The sequence below is a fragment of the Panthera onca genome, chromosome F1 (assembly GCF_046562875.1).
Source record: "Panthera onca isolate mPanOnc1 chromosome F1, mPanOnc1 haplotype 2, whole genome shotgun sequence".
NCBI classification, from domain to species: domain Eukaryota; kingdom Metazoa; phylum Chordata; class Mammalia; order Carnivora; family Felidae; genus Panthera; species Panthera onca.
Window position 1 is genome coordinate 25,846,432 of NC_138355.1, and position 12,596 is coordinate 25,859,027.

At 37.6% G+C, this 12,596-nt stretch overlaps 1 protein-coding gene across 1 annotated transcript in view; it reads right to left on the reverse strand.

Annotated features, from left to right (window-relative positions):
* Nucleotides 1-12,596, reverse strand: part of LOC132686130 (uncharacterized) — a 76,729-nt gene that overhangs the window by 46,453 nt on the left and 17,680 nt on the right. The window contains exon 5 of the mRNA XM_078440646.2: nucleotides 5,538-5,605. The gene's annotated coding sequence lies outside the window, so the exon portion shown is untranslated. The remainder of the gene's footprint in view (nucleotides 1-5,537; nucleotides 5,606-12,596) is intronic.

The window sequence follows — 12,596 nt, forward strand, 5'->3', positions numbered from 1 at the left end:
ATCATGAATTCTTCAGTAACTCTATCATCTTGTATTTTCTTCCAGTATCTCTCTTACTACTGAAAAACCATAAAGTAATACAGAAACCAGGTTTTGAAGCAAATTTCCATAGAAAAACTGTTTGTAAACTATACATTTAGGTATTGTTGAACCAAGTCATTGCAAACATAGCATTAACACTCCTGTTGCAATGCTGTGTTCTTGTTTAAAATTACATATTTAATGCTCCAACAGGATATATTCTAACCAATTTATAGTGATTACCAGAGGGAAATGACCATTTGCTTTTTCCTATATGTATTCTTTACAATGAAAATAATAATTGCTAGTAGTTGCTGGGTGTTTATGAGGTGCTGGGCACTGTTTACACTCATTCTATGTATTGTCATATTGGTATTCCCCTTTTGGCAGATAGCTCAAAAGAAGTTGTGTAACTTTCTCTAGGTCACGTATGTAGAAAGCAATAGAGATCCAGGATTCTTTTCTTTTTTCTTTTTTCTTTTCTTTTCTCTTTCTTTCTTTCTTTCTTTCTTTCTTTCTTTCTTTCTTTCTTTCTAGCTTTGAGAAAGATATAGAAAGCAAGCAAGGAAGGGACAGACACAGAGGGAGACAGAATCCCAAGCAGAATTTGCACTGCCAGCACAGAGCCCGATGTGGGGCTCAAACTCACAAACCACAAGATCATGACCTGAGCTGAAGTCAAGAGTCAGACGCTTAACTGACTGAGCCACCCAAGTGCCCCTAGAGAGCCAGGATTCTAATCAGAGAGACTCTAGATCTTTACCACTTCACTCTTCTTTTTATAAGGCAATTCATGTAATACCCCCTTTTTTTTAAGTTTATTTATTTTTGAGAGAGAGAGAGAGAGAGAGAGAGAGAATCCCAACCAGGCTCTATGCTGTCAGCGTAGAGTCTGATGTGTGGCTCTATCTCAGGAACTGTGAGATCATGGCCTGAGCTGAAATTGAGAGTTGGATGTTTAACTGACTGAGCCACCCAGGTGCCCCTAGTTTATTTATTTATTTTTGAGAGAGGAGCAGGGGCAGAAAGAGAGAGGGAGAGAGAGAATCCCAAGTGGGCTCTGCATGGTCAGTGCAGAGCCTGACATGGGACTTGATCCCATGAACCATAAGATCATGACCTGAGCCTAAATCGAGAGTTGGATGCTCAACCAACTGAGCCACCCAGGCGCCCTACCTACCCATCTCAGGCCACACAGAATTATATCTGGGTGTTTAATTCATTAGCAGCTTTTAACCTATGAATCAATTTTACATCAGGAGGATTTAAGAGCATAACAAATCTAACAAGTGTATGAGGATCAACATGTGGGCTGATTTTAGTCAACAGAGAACTGAAATTATGCCAATTCAACAGAACCTGGGGCCTCATGCAGTGTTTACTCAAAGTAGATCATGCAGTTATAGAACTTTCTAAGGAATTGTTTTAAATAAATACTATTTCTGGGAAATGGTTTCCTTCTCAAATGTATATTTCATAACTCTTAAAAAAATTGACTCAGTAGACTAAAAAAAAGTGAAAATAAAAAACAAATTATTTTCATTTAGAATACTTGATAATAGATATCTGTTCAAGATGCACAAATAGCATTTGACAAAGTACAACATCCATTCATGATAAAAACCCTCAATGAAGTAGGTTTAGAGGGAATATATCTCAACATTATAAAGGCCATATATGAAAACCCACAGCTAACATTATATTCAACGGTGAAAAACTGAGAGCTTTTCCCCTAAGATCAAAAACAAGGAAGTCCACTTTCACCACTTTCATTCAACATAATACTGGAAGTCCTACCACAGCAATCAGTAAACAAAAAGAAATAATAGGCATCCAAATTGGTAAGGAAGAAGTAAAACTCACTATTTTCAGGTGACATGACACTATATAGAGAAAACCCTAAAGACTCCACCAAAAAACTACTAGAACTGATAAATGAATTCAGTAACGTCCCAGGATACAAAATCAATATACAGAAGCCCATTGCATTTCTATAAGCTAATAAAGGAGTAGCAGAAAGAGAATTAAGAGAATAATCCCATTTATGGTTTCAATAAAAATAATGAAATACGTAGGACTAAACTTAACCAAGGAGGTTAAAGATCTGTACTCTGAAAACTATAAAACATTGATTAAAGAAATTTAAAAAGACACAAAGAAATGGAAAGACATTCCATGCTCATGGATTGGAAGAACAAATATCACTATAATGTCCATACTATCCAGAACAAATCTACAGATTTAATATAATCCCTATCAAAATACCAACAGCATTTTTCACAGAACTAGAACAAATAATCCTAAAATTTGTATGGACCCACAGAAGACCCCAAATGCCCAAAGCAATCTTGAAAAAGAAGAACAAAACTTGAGGTATCACTATCCCAGATTTCAAGATATAATACAAAGCTGTAGTAATCAAAATAGTATGGTACTTGCACAGTGATAGAAACATAGATCAATAGAATGGAACAGAGCCTAGAAATGAACCCATGATTATATGGTCAATCTTCAACAAAGGAGGAATAAATATGTAATGAGAAAAAGATAGTCTGTTCAACAAATGATGTTCAGAAAACTGGAAAGCTAACTGCAAAAGAATGAAACTGGACCACTTTCTTACACCATACACAAAAAGAAACCCAGAATGCATCAAGAACCTAAATGTGAGACCTGAAACCATAAAAATCCTAGAAAAGGGCACAGGCAGTAAATTCTCTGACATCGGCCACAGCAACATTTTTCTAGATCTGTCTCTTGAGGCAAGGAAAACAAAAGCAAAAATAAACTATTGGGACTACATCAAGATAAAAAAGCTTCTGCACAGCAAAGGAAACAACCAACAAAACAAAAAGACAATCTACTGAATGGGAGAAGATATTTGCTAATGACGTATTCAGTAATGGGTTAGTATCCAAAATAAAGAAACAACTTGGGGCGCCTGGGTGGCTCAGTTGGTTAAGCATCTGACCTCAGCCCAGGTCGTGATCTCAGAGTCAGTGAGTTTGAGCCCCATGTTGGGCTCTGTGCTGGCAGCTCGGAGACTGGAGCCTGCTTTGGATTCTGTGTCTCCCTGTCTCTCTGCCCCTCCCCCGATGCTCTGTCTCTCTGTCTCTCAGAAATAAACATTAAAAAATTTAAACAACACAAAAAAAACAAAATAAAGATATAACTTATACAATTCAACATAAAAAAAAACCCAAATAATCCTATTTAAAAATGGGTAGAAGATATGAATAGACATTTCTCCAAAGAATACATCCAGATGGCCAACAGACACATGAAAAGATGCTCAACATCACTCAGGGAAATGCAAGTCAAAACTACAATGAAGTATCACCTCATATCCGTCAGAATGGTTAAAATAAAAAATACAAGGAACAACAAGTGTTGGTGAGGATGTGGAGAAGAAGAAACACTTGTGTACCGTTGGTGGGAATGCAAACTGGTGCAGCCACTGTGGAAAACAGTATGGAAGGTCCTTCAAAAAATTAAAAATATAAATACCATATGATCCAATAATTCCATTACAGGGTATTTACCCAAAGCATACAAAACACTAATTCAAAAGGATATATGCACCCCTGTGTTTACTGCAGCGTTATTCACAATAGCCAAAGTATGGAAGTAGCCCAAGTGTCTATCCATAGATGAATGGATAAAGAAGATTTATCTCATTACATACATATTATATATAATGAGATATATATATAATATGTATAATGAGATATTACTCAGCCATAAAAAAGAATGAAATCTTACCATTTGCAACAACATAGATGGACCTAGAGAATATAATGGTAAGTGAAATAAGTCAGTCAGAGAAAGAAAAATACCATATGATTTCACTTGTATATGGAATTTAAAAAGCAAAACATATTAACAAATTTAAAAAAAAAAGAGAAAAACCAAAAAACAGACCCTTAACTATAGAGAACAAACTGATGGTTACCAGAGGGGAGGTAGGTGGCGGGATGGGTGAAATAAGTGATGGGGATTTAAGAGTACACATAATCACGCTGAGCACTGAGTAATGTATAGAATTGTTGAATCACTATATTTTAACACCTGAAACTAATATAACTATATATTAACTATACTGGAATTAAAATTTAAAGAAATACAAAAAAAAATAGATAAATCAAATACTAGTGGCTTGGAAAATAAGTAAATATCTTTCAAAGTAATTTTACTCTCTGTTTGGTAATTTGAATTTCTAAAATAGTATTGGTGTATAAGCTTCTCTTCTCCTTCCTCGCTTTTGAGCTCAATGCAGCAAAGGTGAGTATTTACCAGCAATCAGCAGAAATTATTTTCTCCTTCAATTATTCCCCCCCATAAGAATGTAAATAAAGTATTCAAAGTAAAGAAAAATATAAAACAGATCAGGAAAGAACCACTGTAAATTTTGCTGACTAAAATCGATTTAGGAAAGAAAACCCTGAATGCATTGTTTGGGATTAGAACTTCTTTTGAAGGCTTTTTCTCATCCATTTATTCATTCTTTCATTCATTCATTCAGCGTAGAGACGCTACGCTGAATGCTAAGGACACAGAAATGGAATGCCCAATCTAATGTTAACCTGTAAGGAGACGACACAGATGCATAAAGCTGAAATCATAGTTTAACATCCAAGTCCTATAATGGAGGTAGGAAGAGGACTACGGGAGTCCATGGAGTTGACCACCCAAGAAACTGGGAGTCCAGAAGGCTTCCATAGAAGGGTATATGGGAACTGGGTCTTGAAGCATGAGCAAGAATTTACCAGGAAGAAAAGGAGCCAGATTTCCAGAGTTAAGAGTTAACAAGTGTGCAAAGTCCCAGCAAGACAAAAAGCCGCGGTGTAATAAAGACAGTGAGAACTCCCAAGCTGCAGATTAGGCCAGGGAGATAAGATGGGCCAGGTAGTTACGGATTTTATTTCTAGTAGAAAATTTGGACTTTATCCTGAGGGCAATCAGGAGCTGATAGAGCTGCTAGAAGACAAGGAAGCATGTTTCAAATATGAATGTTATAAGCCGTGGCAATATAAAAATAAAAACACAACTAAGGAAAAGAGTAAAATGGTGGGTACCTATGCTAATTTCCTCAACTTTCATAGCTGGAGTCAATAGGTACATCTAAAAATCAGTCAGAAAATAGAGGCCGTCTACATTGTTCACTCAATGAAGGCAACCACTAAACTGAATATATTGTTAGAGGTAACAACTATCAGGAGTCAAAGACAGTAATTTAGGTAGAAGTTTCTATGAGAATTCTTCCCATTCTTTACAGCATGGAGTCAGTACATATCGCCCAGAATTGATAAATCAAGAATAGAAATTAGCAGCAGAGCTTAAAATAGTTGCCTCTGCAGGAGGCTTGGTTAGAAAATACTATTGTCGGTTTTGATACCCGGAGTTCCCAGTATTTGACACAAAAGACATAAGGAACATAGACCCTCTTTCTTTCTCTTTCATCATTTTCTCCATCAGGGTATTTATTACTGCATTACCTTTGTGATACAACCTCTTACCTCCTCTCTTAGGAGAAAGTCTCCAAAGGAAGGTTTCTTGCCTTTCTAGGTTCAGTCAGGCTTCACTCCTGTAATGAGAAAAACAGCCCTTAGCCCATGCAGTACTGATAAAATGCAGACTCCTAAAGCCTTCAATGAGCTTAAAATAATCCCCTGATATTGCTCCTCTCGATACAGAAAACCTGGGGAACAAGAAATGTAAAGCCTTTCGTCATAAGTTAATTGAGAAAAGACTGTTAGTCATACCATAGGTGCTAAATTAACTAATTTTTTTCTATTTCTTCACTGTTTTCCATGCATATTAGGGAAGGTTCAAATCTTATTAAAACCATCTTAATTACTTAAATGGAAAAATGTCACAAAGGTTTTAATACTCCCTTGGAAATAACATCTTTGAGACAAAACTCAAGCTGACTTTTTAAAAACCACATTTGAAAAACTCAACAACCTGCCAGAAGATTATGCTAAAAAGAAGCCAGTATCCCTAAAAAAGAAATGTCCATGTCACCATTCTTCAGACAAAAAGAATGGCATCCATTATACTATACACAAAAACAATTAAAAAAATTTTTTAATGTTTATTTATTTTTGAGAGAGAGAGAAAGAGAATGAGTGGGGGAGGAGCAGAGAGAGAGAAAGAATTGGAAGCAGGCTCCAGGCTCTGAGCTGTCAGCACAGACCCTGACGCAGGGCTGGAACCCACAAACCGTGAGATCATGACCTGTGTTGAAGTCAGAAGCTTAACCAACTAAACCACTCAGACACCTGGGCAAAAACAATTTTTTAAATATTTCTCACAGTAGGGTCATCTACACAAACATCAAGGCATAAATAATAAGATTTTCCTCTTCTTATGCAAAAATTATATATATTTATGAGGTCATACTCTATCATACTCAAAAATGCAGGGCTGACTCTGCAAGACCTGGGTTAGAAACTCAGCTCTGACACTAACTGGCTGACCGTGGACAAAACATTTGATCTAAGTCTTGGTTTCTTAATAGTACTTACTACAAGGGATGTGATACTGACTACTCAAAAGAATGGATGTAAAATGCTTAGGTGTTAAAAAGCACCTTTTAATTGTCATCATCATTATCATCATATCCCAGGCTGGCAGTTTCTGGGGTTTTTTTTAAATATTTACTTATATTTTTATTTTTCAGAGAGAGCATGAGTGAGGAGGGGCAGAGAGAGCGAGACAGAGGATCCAAAGCAGGCTCTGCACTGACAGCAGCGAGCCCGATGTGGAGCTCAAACCCACGAACCGAGAGATCATGACCTGAGCTGAAGTCGGGCGCTCAACCAACTGAGCCACCCAGGTGCCCCGTGGCAGTTAAATTTTAATAAGTGAAAAGTCAGACTTTTGTTTAGTTAGATGATACGGATCCAGCTAGGGAAACCCAAACAGTGTCCTAGAAAAAAATACCTAGAACTCACAAGGCAGATTATGACATCAGCCAGCCTTTCAATGGCAGCACGATCTTCATTTGGGCCACCTCCTGCTGGAGGTGAATCTCTTCTGAAAAATGCCTTTTCATTGAGAAGCTACTTTCTCACAAGCAAGAAATGATTTGGTTATCGTCTACTGGAGAAAAGTGGTTATGTGATCAAGGCTAACTCCTACAAAACACTTTATTAATCCAACTGCTGAATGCCAACAGGATTTTCTTCTGACAGTTTTATCCAAACATGATAACAGGGCCAAGGTCAGGCAGTCTTCTCTGGGCAGGCAATAGAGGTGGTGAATCAGAGGAGGTATTGAGAATATGCACACAGGGAAGATATGTAGCCTGCAAAGTCAAAAATATTGCTGTCTGTCCCTTTATGGAAAACATTTGCTGACTCCTACTACAGAGTCTGAACACCAACCTTTGAGAGCTTCTGCCTTAAGGATTTCAAACTCTAGAGGCAATCAAATCAAAACCTTGTTTGTTTGTTTGTTTGTTTGTTTGTTTCATAACTAATGATGGGACTACCTTCTTGTAGTCATGGTTCTGGGATATTGAATGGAACAGGACATTTTTCTTCCTGCGTCTATTTACTTGAATTATTATAGATGAATTCATTCAATATTAGACAATTGGGTTACTGAATTGCCATTCAATCAGAGTCATGTATCATTTGTTCTATCACTAGCATTGAAACTGAGAAAGGAACAGGAACTTTCTTGAGGCCAACAGCCCTCTGGTCATGCAGCACACAGTGTTACCACCCAGCAACAATAAATAATACCCCGAAGCCAAAAGAACAACTCAAAAGCTCTGAAAACCCAGTTTTTTACACTCTTTTGGCATCAAAGTTCATTTCTGTGGAAAAACTAGAATGGAATGGATGTAGGCTATTTGTTGTCTTTACCTTACCAAGTGTCACTAGTCCTACAATTGACCCTCAACCAACACGAGGGGTTAAGATGCCAATCCCTACACAGTGGAAAATCTGTGTATAACTTTTGACTCCCCCCAAATCTAACTACTAACAGTTCTGTTGACCAGAAGCCTTACTGATAACATAAATAGTCTATTAACACATTATCTTGTATGTCATATGTATTATATGCTGTATTTTTACAATAAATCAAACTGAAGAAAATATAATTAAGAAAATCATAAGGTAGGGGTGCCTGGGTGGCTCAGTGGGTTAAGCACCGGACTTCAGCTCAGGTCATGATGTCACAGTTCATGGGTTCAAACCCCACATCAGGCTCTGTGCTGACAGCTCAGAGCCTGGAGCCTGCTTCACATTCTGTCTCCCTCTCTCTCTGGCCCTTCCCCACTCATGCTCTTTTTCTCCCAAAAACAAATAAATATTAAAAACAATTTTTTTAATAAAAAAGAAAATCATAAGGTAGAGAAAATAGATTTACAATAATGTATATATCCAAAAAAATCCACATTTAAGTGGACTCATGCAGTTTACACCCGTGTTGTTCAAAGGCCAACTCTACTTTTCTCTGCAGAAGTATTGACATGGTTAATTATGGGGCACTGCCCCAGAGTCTGCTGTGTATGTAATGAATGAGCACATCCACCTTCTGAGACCTGGGGTGGGGGAGAACATGAGTCCTGAATCCAGCTGGTCCTAAAGGTTTTCAGCCAGGAACTGTGGACCTATGTTCTATTTGATTATGATTACAGCAAAGGGGGACTGTGTACATGCCACTACTTTGAAGTCAGCAAACCTCTTTCTCTACCGTGTTCTCCTATAAAATGCTCCTCAAATTTTTTGGTGTTTGCAAACAGTATAAGGCTAACGTTCCTTCCAGCAAATAAAAGTGAATACATTGTACTAATAGTTTTCTCTTCTAAGGATTGTGTACAGAGCTGTAATGTCCGGTTATAAACACTATGAATACAAATGTAACTATTCTTAAAGTGGCACACTCTATTCTCTCTCTATTGTTATCACTCTCAATGTAAATGAATTTAATTCAGAAAATCATTTTTTGAGACTCTAATATGTGCCAGGCAATAAGCTGGGTACAACTGGTGAACAGAACAGGTATATCCTCCTGTAAGAAAACAATGATTTGAAAGTGGATACACAACAACCAATGGATACACAGGAGTTACCTATTGACTCACTCATTTATTCAACAAATAAATTTACTGAGCACCTACATAAACCAAATACTATTCTAGGTGCTGGGATTTTAGCAATGAAAAAAATATCCCTATCATCTTACAGTTTACATACTAGCAGAGAGAGACATATAATAAATAAAATAAATTAATACAAAATAAAGAAGAAAATCGAGTGCCAGAATAGGGGATGCAATTTTAAATATAGTGACTGTAGAAGGCCTCACTGACAATGTATCATTTGAGAAAACTGGTAGAAATGAGAGAGTGTCCAGTAAATATTGTAGGATGTGTTGTGTTCCAAGTAGAAATAACAGCAAATGCAAAGGTCCTGAGGTAGGAGGATACCTGGCCAACCTGGAATAATGATCATGATGCCAGAATGGCTGGAGCAGAGTCAATAAGGAGAAAGCATAGTAGGAGATAAGGTCAAAGAGGTGGGAGGAAAGATCATGTTGGTTTGTGTAGGCCACTGGAAGGACTTTGGATTTTAGTCTGAATGAAATGAAGAGCCTCTAAAGGATTTTGAGCAATTGAGGGACTGACCAATACTCATAAAGGTTGGTTCTGCTATGAAAGTATTAAATATGGAAGACCATCTAGGAAAGGGATTCACCCAGGCTAAAAGGTCAGTGAAAGCCTCCTAAAGAAATGGCATTTGAGCCTGCAGAACTCATTTATTGTGGGCATTAGCACTAGGTAAAAGGGAGGAGTGCTCTTCAGACAAGAGGACCAGCTGATGAGAGAAAAGAGGCTTTTAATGCCACAGTGAGCATATCTTCTACTTTCTCTTAAGGCTAATGCATGGAAAATTATTGAAAGATTTTAAGCAGGGGAGTGACACAATCTGTTCAATGTTTTATAATGACTGTCAGATCGTTATGTATAAAATAGAATCAGTAGTGGTTTTTTAAAGCCACAGGTCATGATTCATCAATTAAGGGGGTCACCAGATTGCAATTTTTTTTAAAAATGAAATAGAATAGAAAAAATCAGGTTTTATGAATGCCCCTCAGGTTTTAAGGGTAAGTACAGTTACAAGGAACTTTTGATTCTGTACCTTCATATACCCGTGTGTGTGTGTGTGTGTGCATGTGTGTGTGTGTGTATGTGAGATTGTCCAAACTTTGAAAGTCACTTGATTAAAAGGAAAGACATAAAAAAAAGAGAGAGAGAAAGCAGTAGAGGGAATATGCTATAATCTTTTTAAAGGTATCGCTGATTGCTGAGACTAGAGTAGAGAGAGAAACAAAGAGGCCTGTGAGAGGGCTTGTGGACCCACCTAATGGTTTTAAGGGCAAATGAATGGTCCAGAGCAGTTCAGCAACTGGATGGATGGCTGAAATTGAGATTATGGGCAGGGAAGATAATGAGTTTAGATTTCAACATGCTACCTGCAAGCCATCACAAAGGAGATACTCAGTTTAGTGCACATGATAAGGCTGCACACAGATTTGGAAGTGGTAGGCACTGATAGATTAAAAAAAAAACTGTAATAGATTTCATGATAAGTCAGTCCATCATATGTTAAGTGATCCCATGTAATATTTGGGGGCAAAATTGACTAAACCTTTTGAGACAAACTTATACCAAAAAATATATATATATTTTGCTTATCTGGAATTCACATTTAACAGGGCTTTCTGTATTTTACCTGGTGATTCTAATCAGTATTCAAGTCCCCTGAGAACAGAAGCAGATACACCAGTTAGGACACAATGACAACAACCCAGGCAAGAGGTAAGGAAGCCCTCCGAGTTAGTGTTTTACAAAGGATTCTTTGCTTCACTAGTATAAATGCAAATTTGAAATGTGAAATCTGAATCATTCACCTGTGAATTAATTACAAGCACAGTGATGTCCTGCCGAGGTCCTCCTCCCTTGGGGTCAGGATACGTGCCTGTGTGGCTCAGATTCATGATGGGCCTCCCTGTCTGTAATGGCTCAACGAGGGGCTACAGTATCTCACAAAGTACCCCCCCACACACACACCACCAAGAGGGAGCTAAGAGCTAACACCTAGCTGGGCTGCCCTACAGGGACTTACCGTTAGGAATAAACAATTGGGAGGAAAGTTCTATCTGCATTTTCACTCTCACAGAACTTGTTCATAGTGTTGAACTTGCCATGAAAAACAAAAACTGAGAGGCTCTATCATTGATACAGTTTTCCTTCAGGAAACATTTTTTTTTTAACTACACATGTTTTCAATATATTGAAATGATTGGTATGATCTGGCTTTTTAAAAAGCCAGTGAAAAATGACATAAAAATAAATCCAACATATTGAAACTGTCTCAGAAGACATCATATTTTCTTCTTTCAGAGTAGCTGTGCTCCTGCTGCCCTGAAGTTTCACACAATATAAGCTGAATTCCTTGGCCTTGATCTATCAGCAAACATTGAAGACCTCATTGTCCTTGAGCTCTGGCTCCAGAGGGCTCCACGGAAGGGAAGGAGCAAGTAATTATATATACACATATATGTTCTGAAAGTAAATTAGCAGATCCCACGCTGACAGCTGCTTGTTTCCTGCAGGCCTGAGTTCCATGCTCAGATATATCTATAATTGCAAAGAAATTTTGAAAAACCTGTAAGAAGATGTGTAATAGAAATAGGACTAGAGAAACATGAGTGACACCTGCCACTTAACCTTACTGCATTTCAACACCCAAATTCAAATGTAACTTCAGTAAGGGCAGGAATCTTAGCCTGTGCTCTCTGTTTGCCAATGTAGTTTGCAAAAAGGGGGCAAGATGAAGAGTCCACAAAGCCAATCATTATGTTCAAGGGGATGCTGAAACTATTCAAAGCCTTTCATTTTCACCTTGCCAAAAACGACTCAGTAACCAAAGGCAGACATTTCCCTTCTTTCATTCATTCATTCAGTGTCTATTGGGGACCACTAAGTTGCCAGGCACTCAAAAATATGCAATGGGAAAAAGACAGTCTCTTTAACAAATAGTGCTGGGGAAACTGGGGAGCTACCTGCAGAAAGAATGAAACTGGACCACGTTCTTATACGATACACAAAAGCAAACTCAAAATGGGTCACAGACCTAAATGTGAGACAGGAAACCATCAAAATCCTAGAAGAGAACACAGGCAGTAATTTCTCTGACACTGGCCTTAGCAACATTTTCTAGATATGTCTCCTGAGGTAAGGGACACAAAAGCAAAAACTAAACTATTGGGGCAGCATTAAGAAAAAAAAAAAAAGCTTCTGCACAGCAAAGAAAACAATCAACAAAACAAAAAGACAATCTACTGAATGGGAGATGGAAGAGGATATTTGCAAATGACACATCCAGTAGAGTTAGTATCCAAAATATATAAAGAACTTATATAACTCAACACCAAAACAAAAACAAAAATAAATAATCCAATTTAAAAATGGGCAGAAGACATAAATAGACATTTCTCCAAAGAACACATATAGATGGCCAACAGACACATGAAAAGATGCTTACATCACTAAT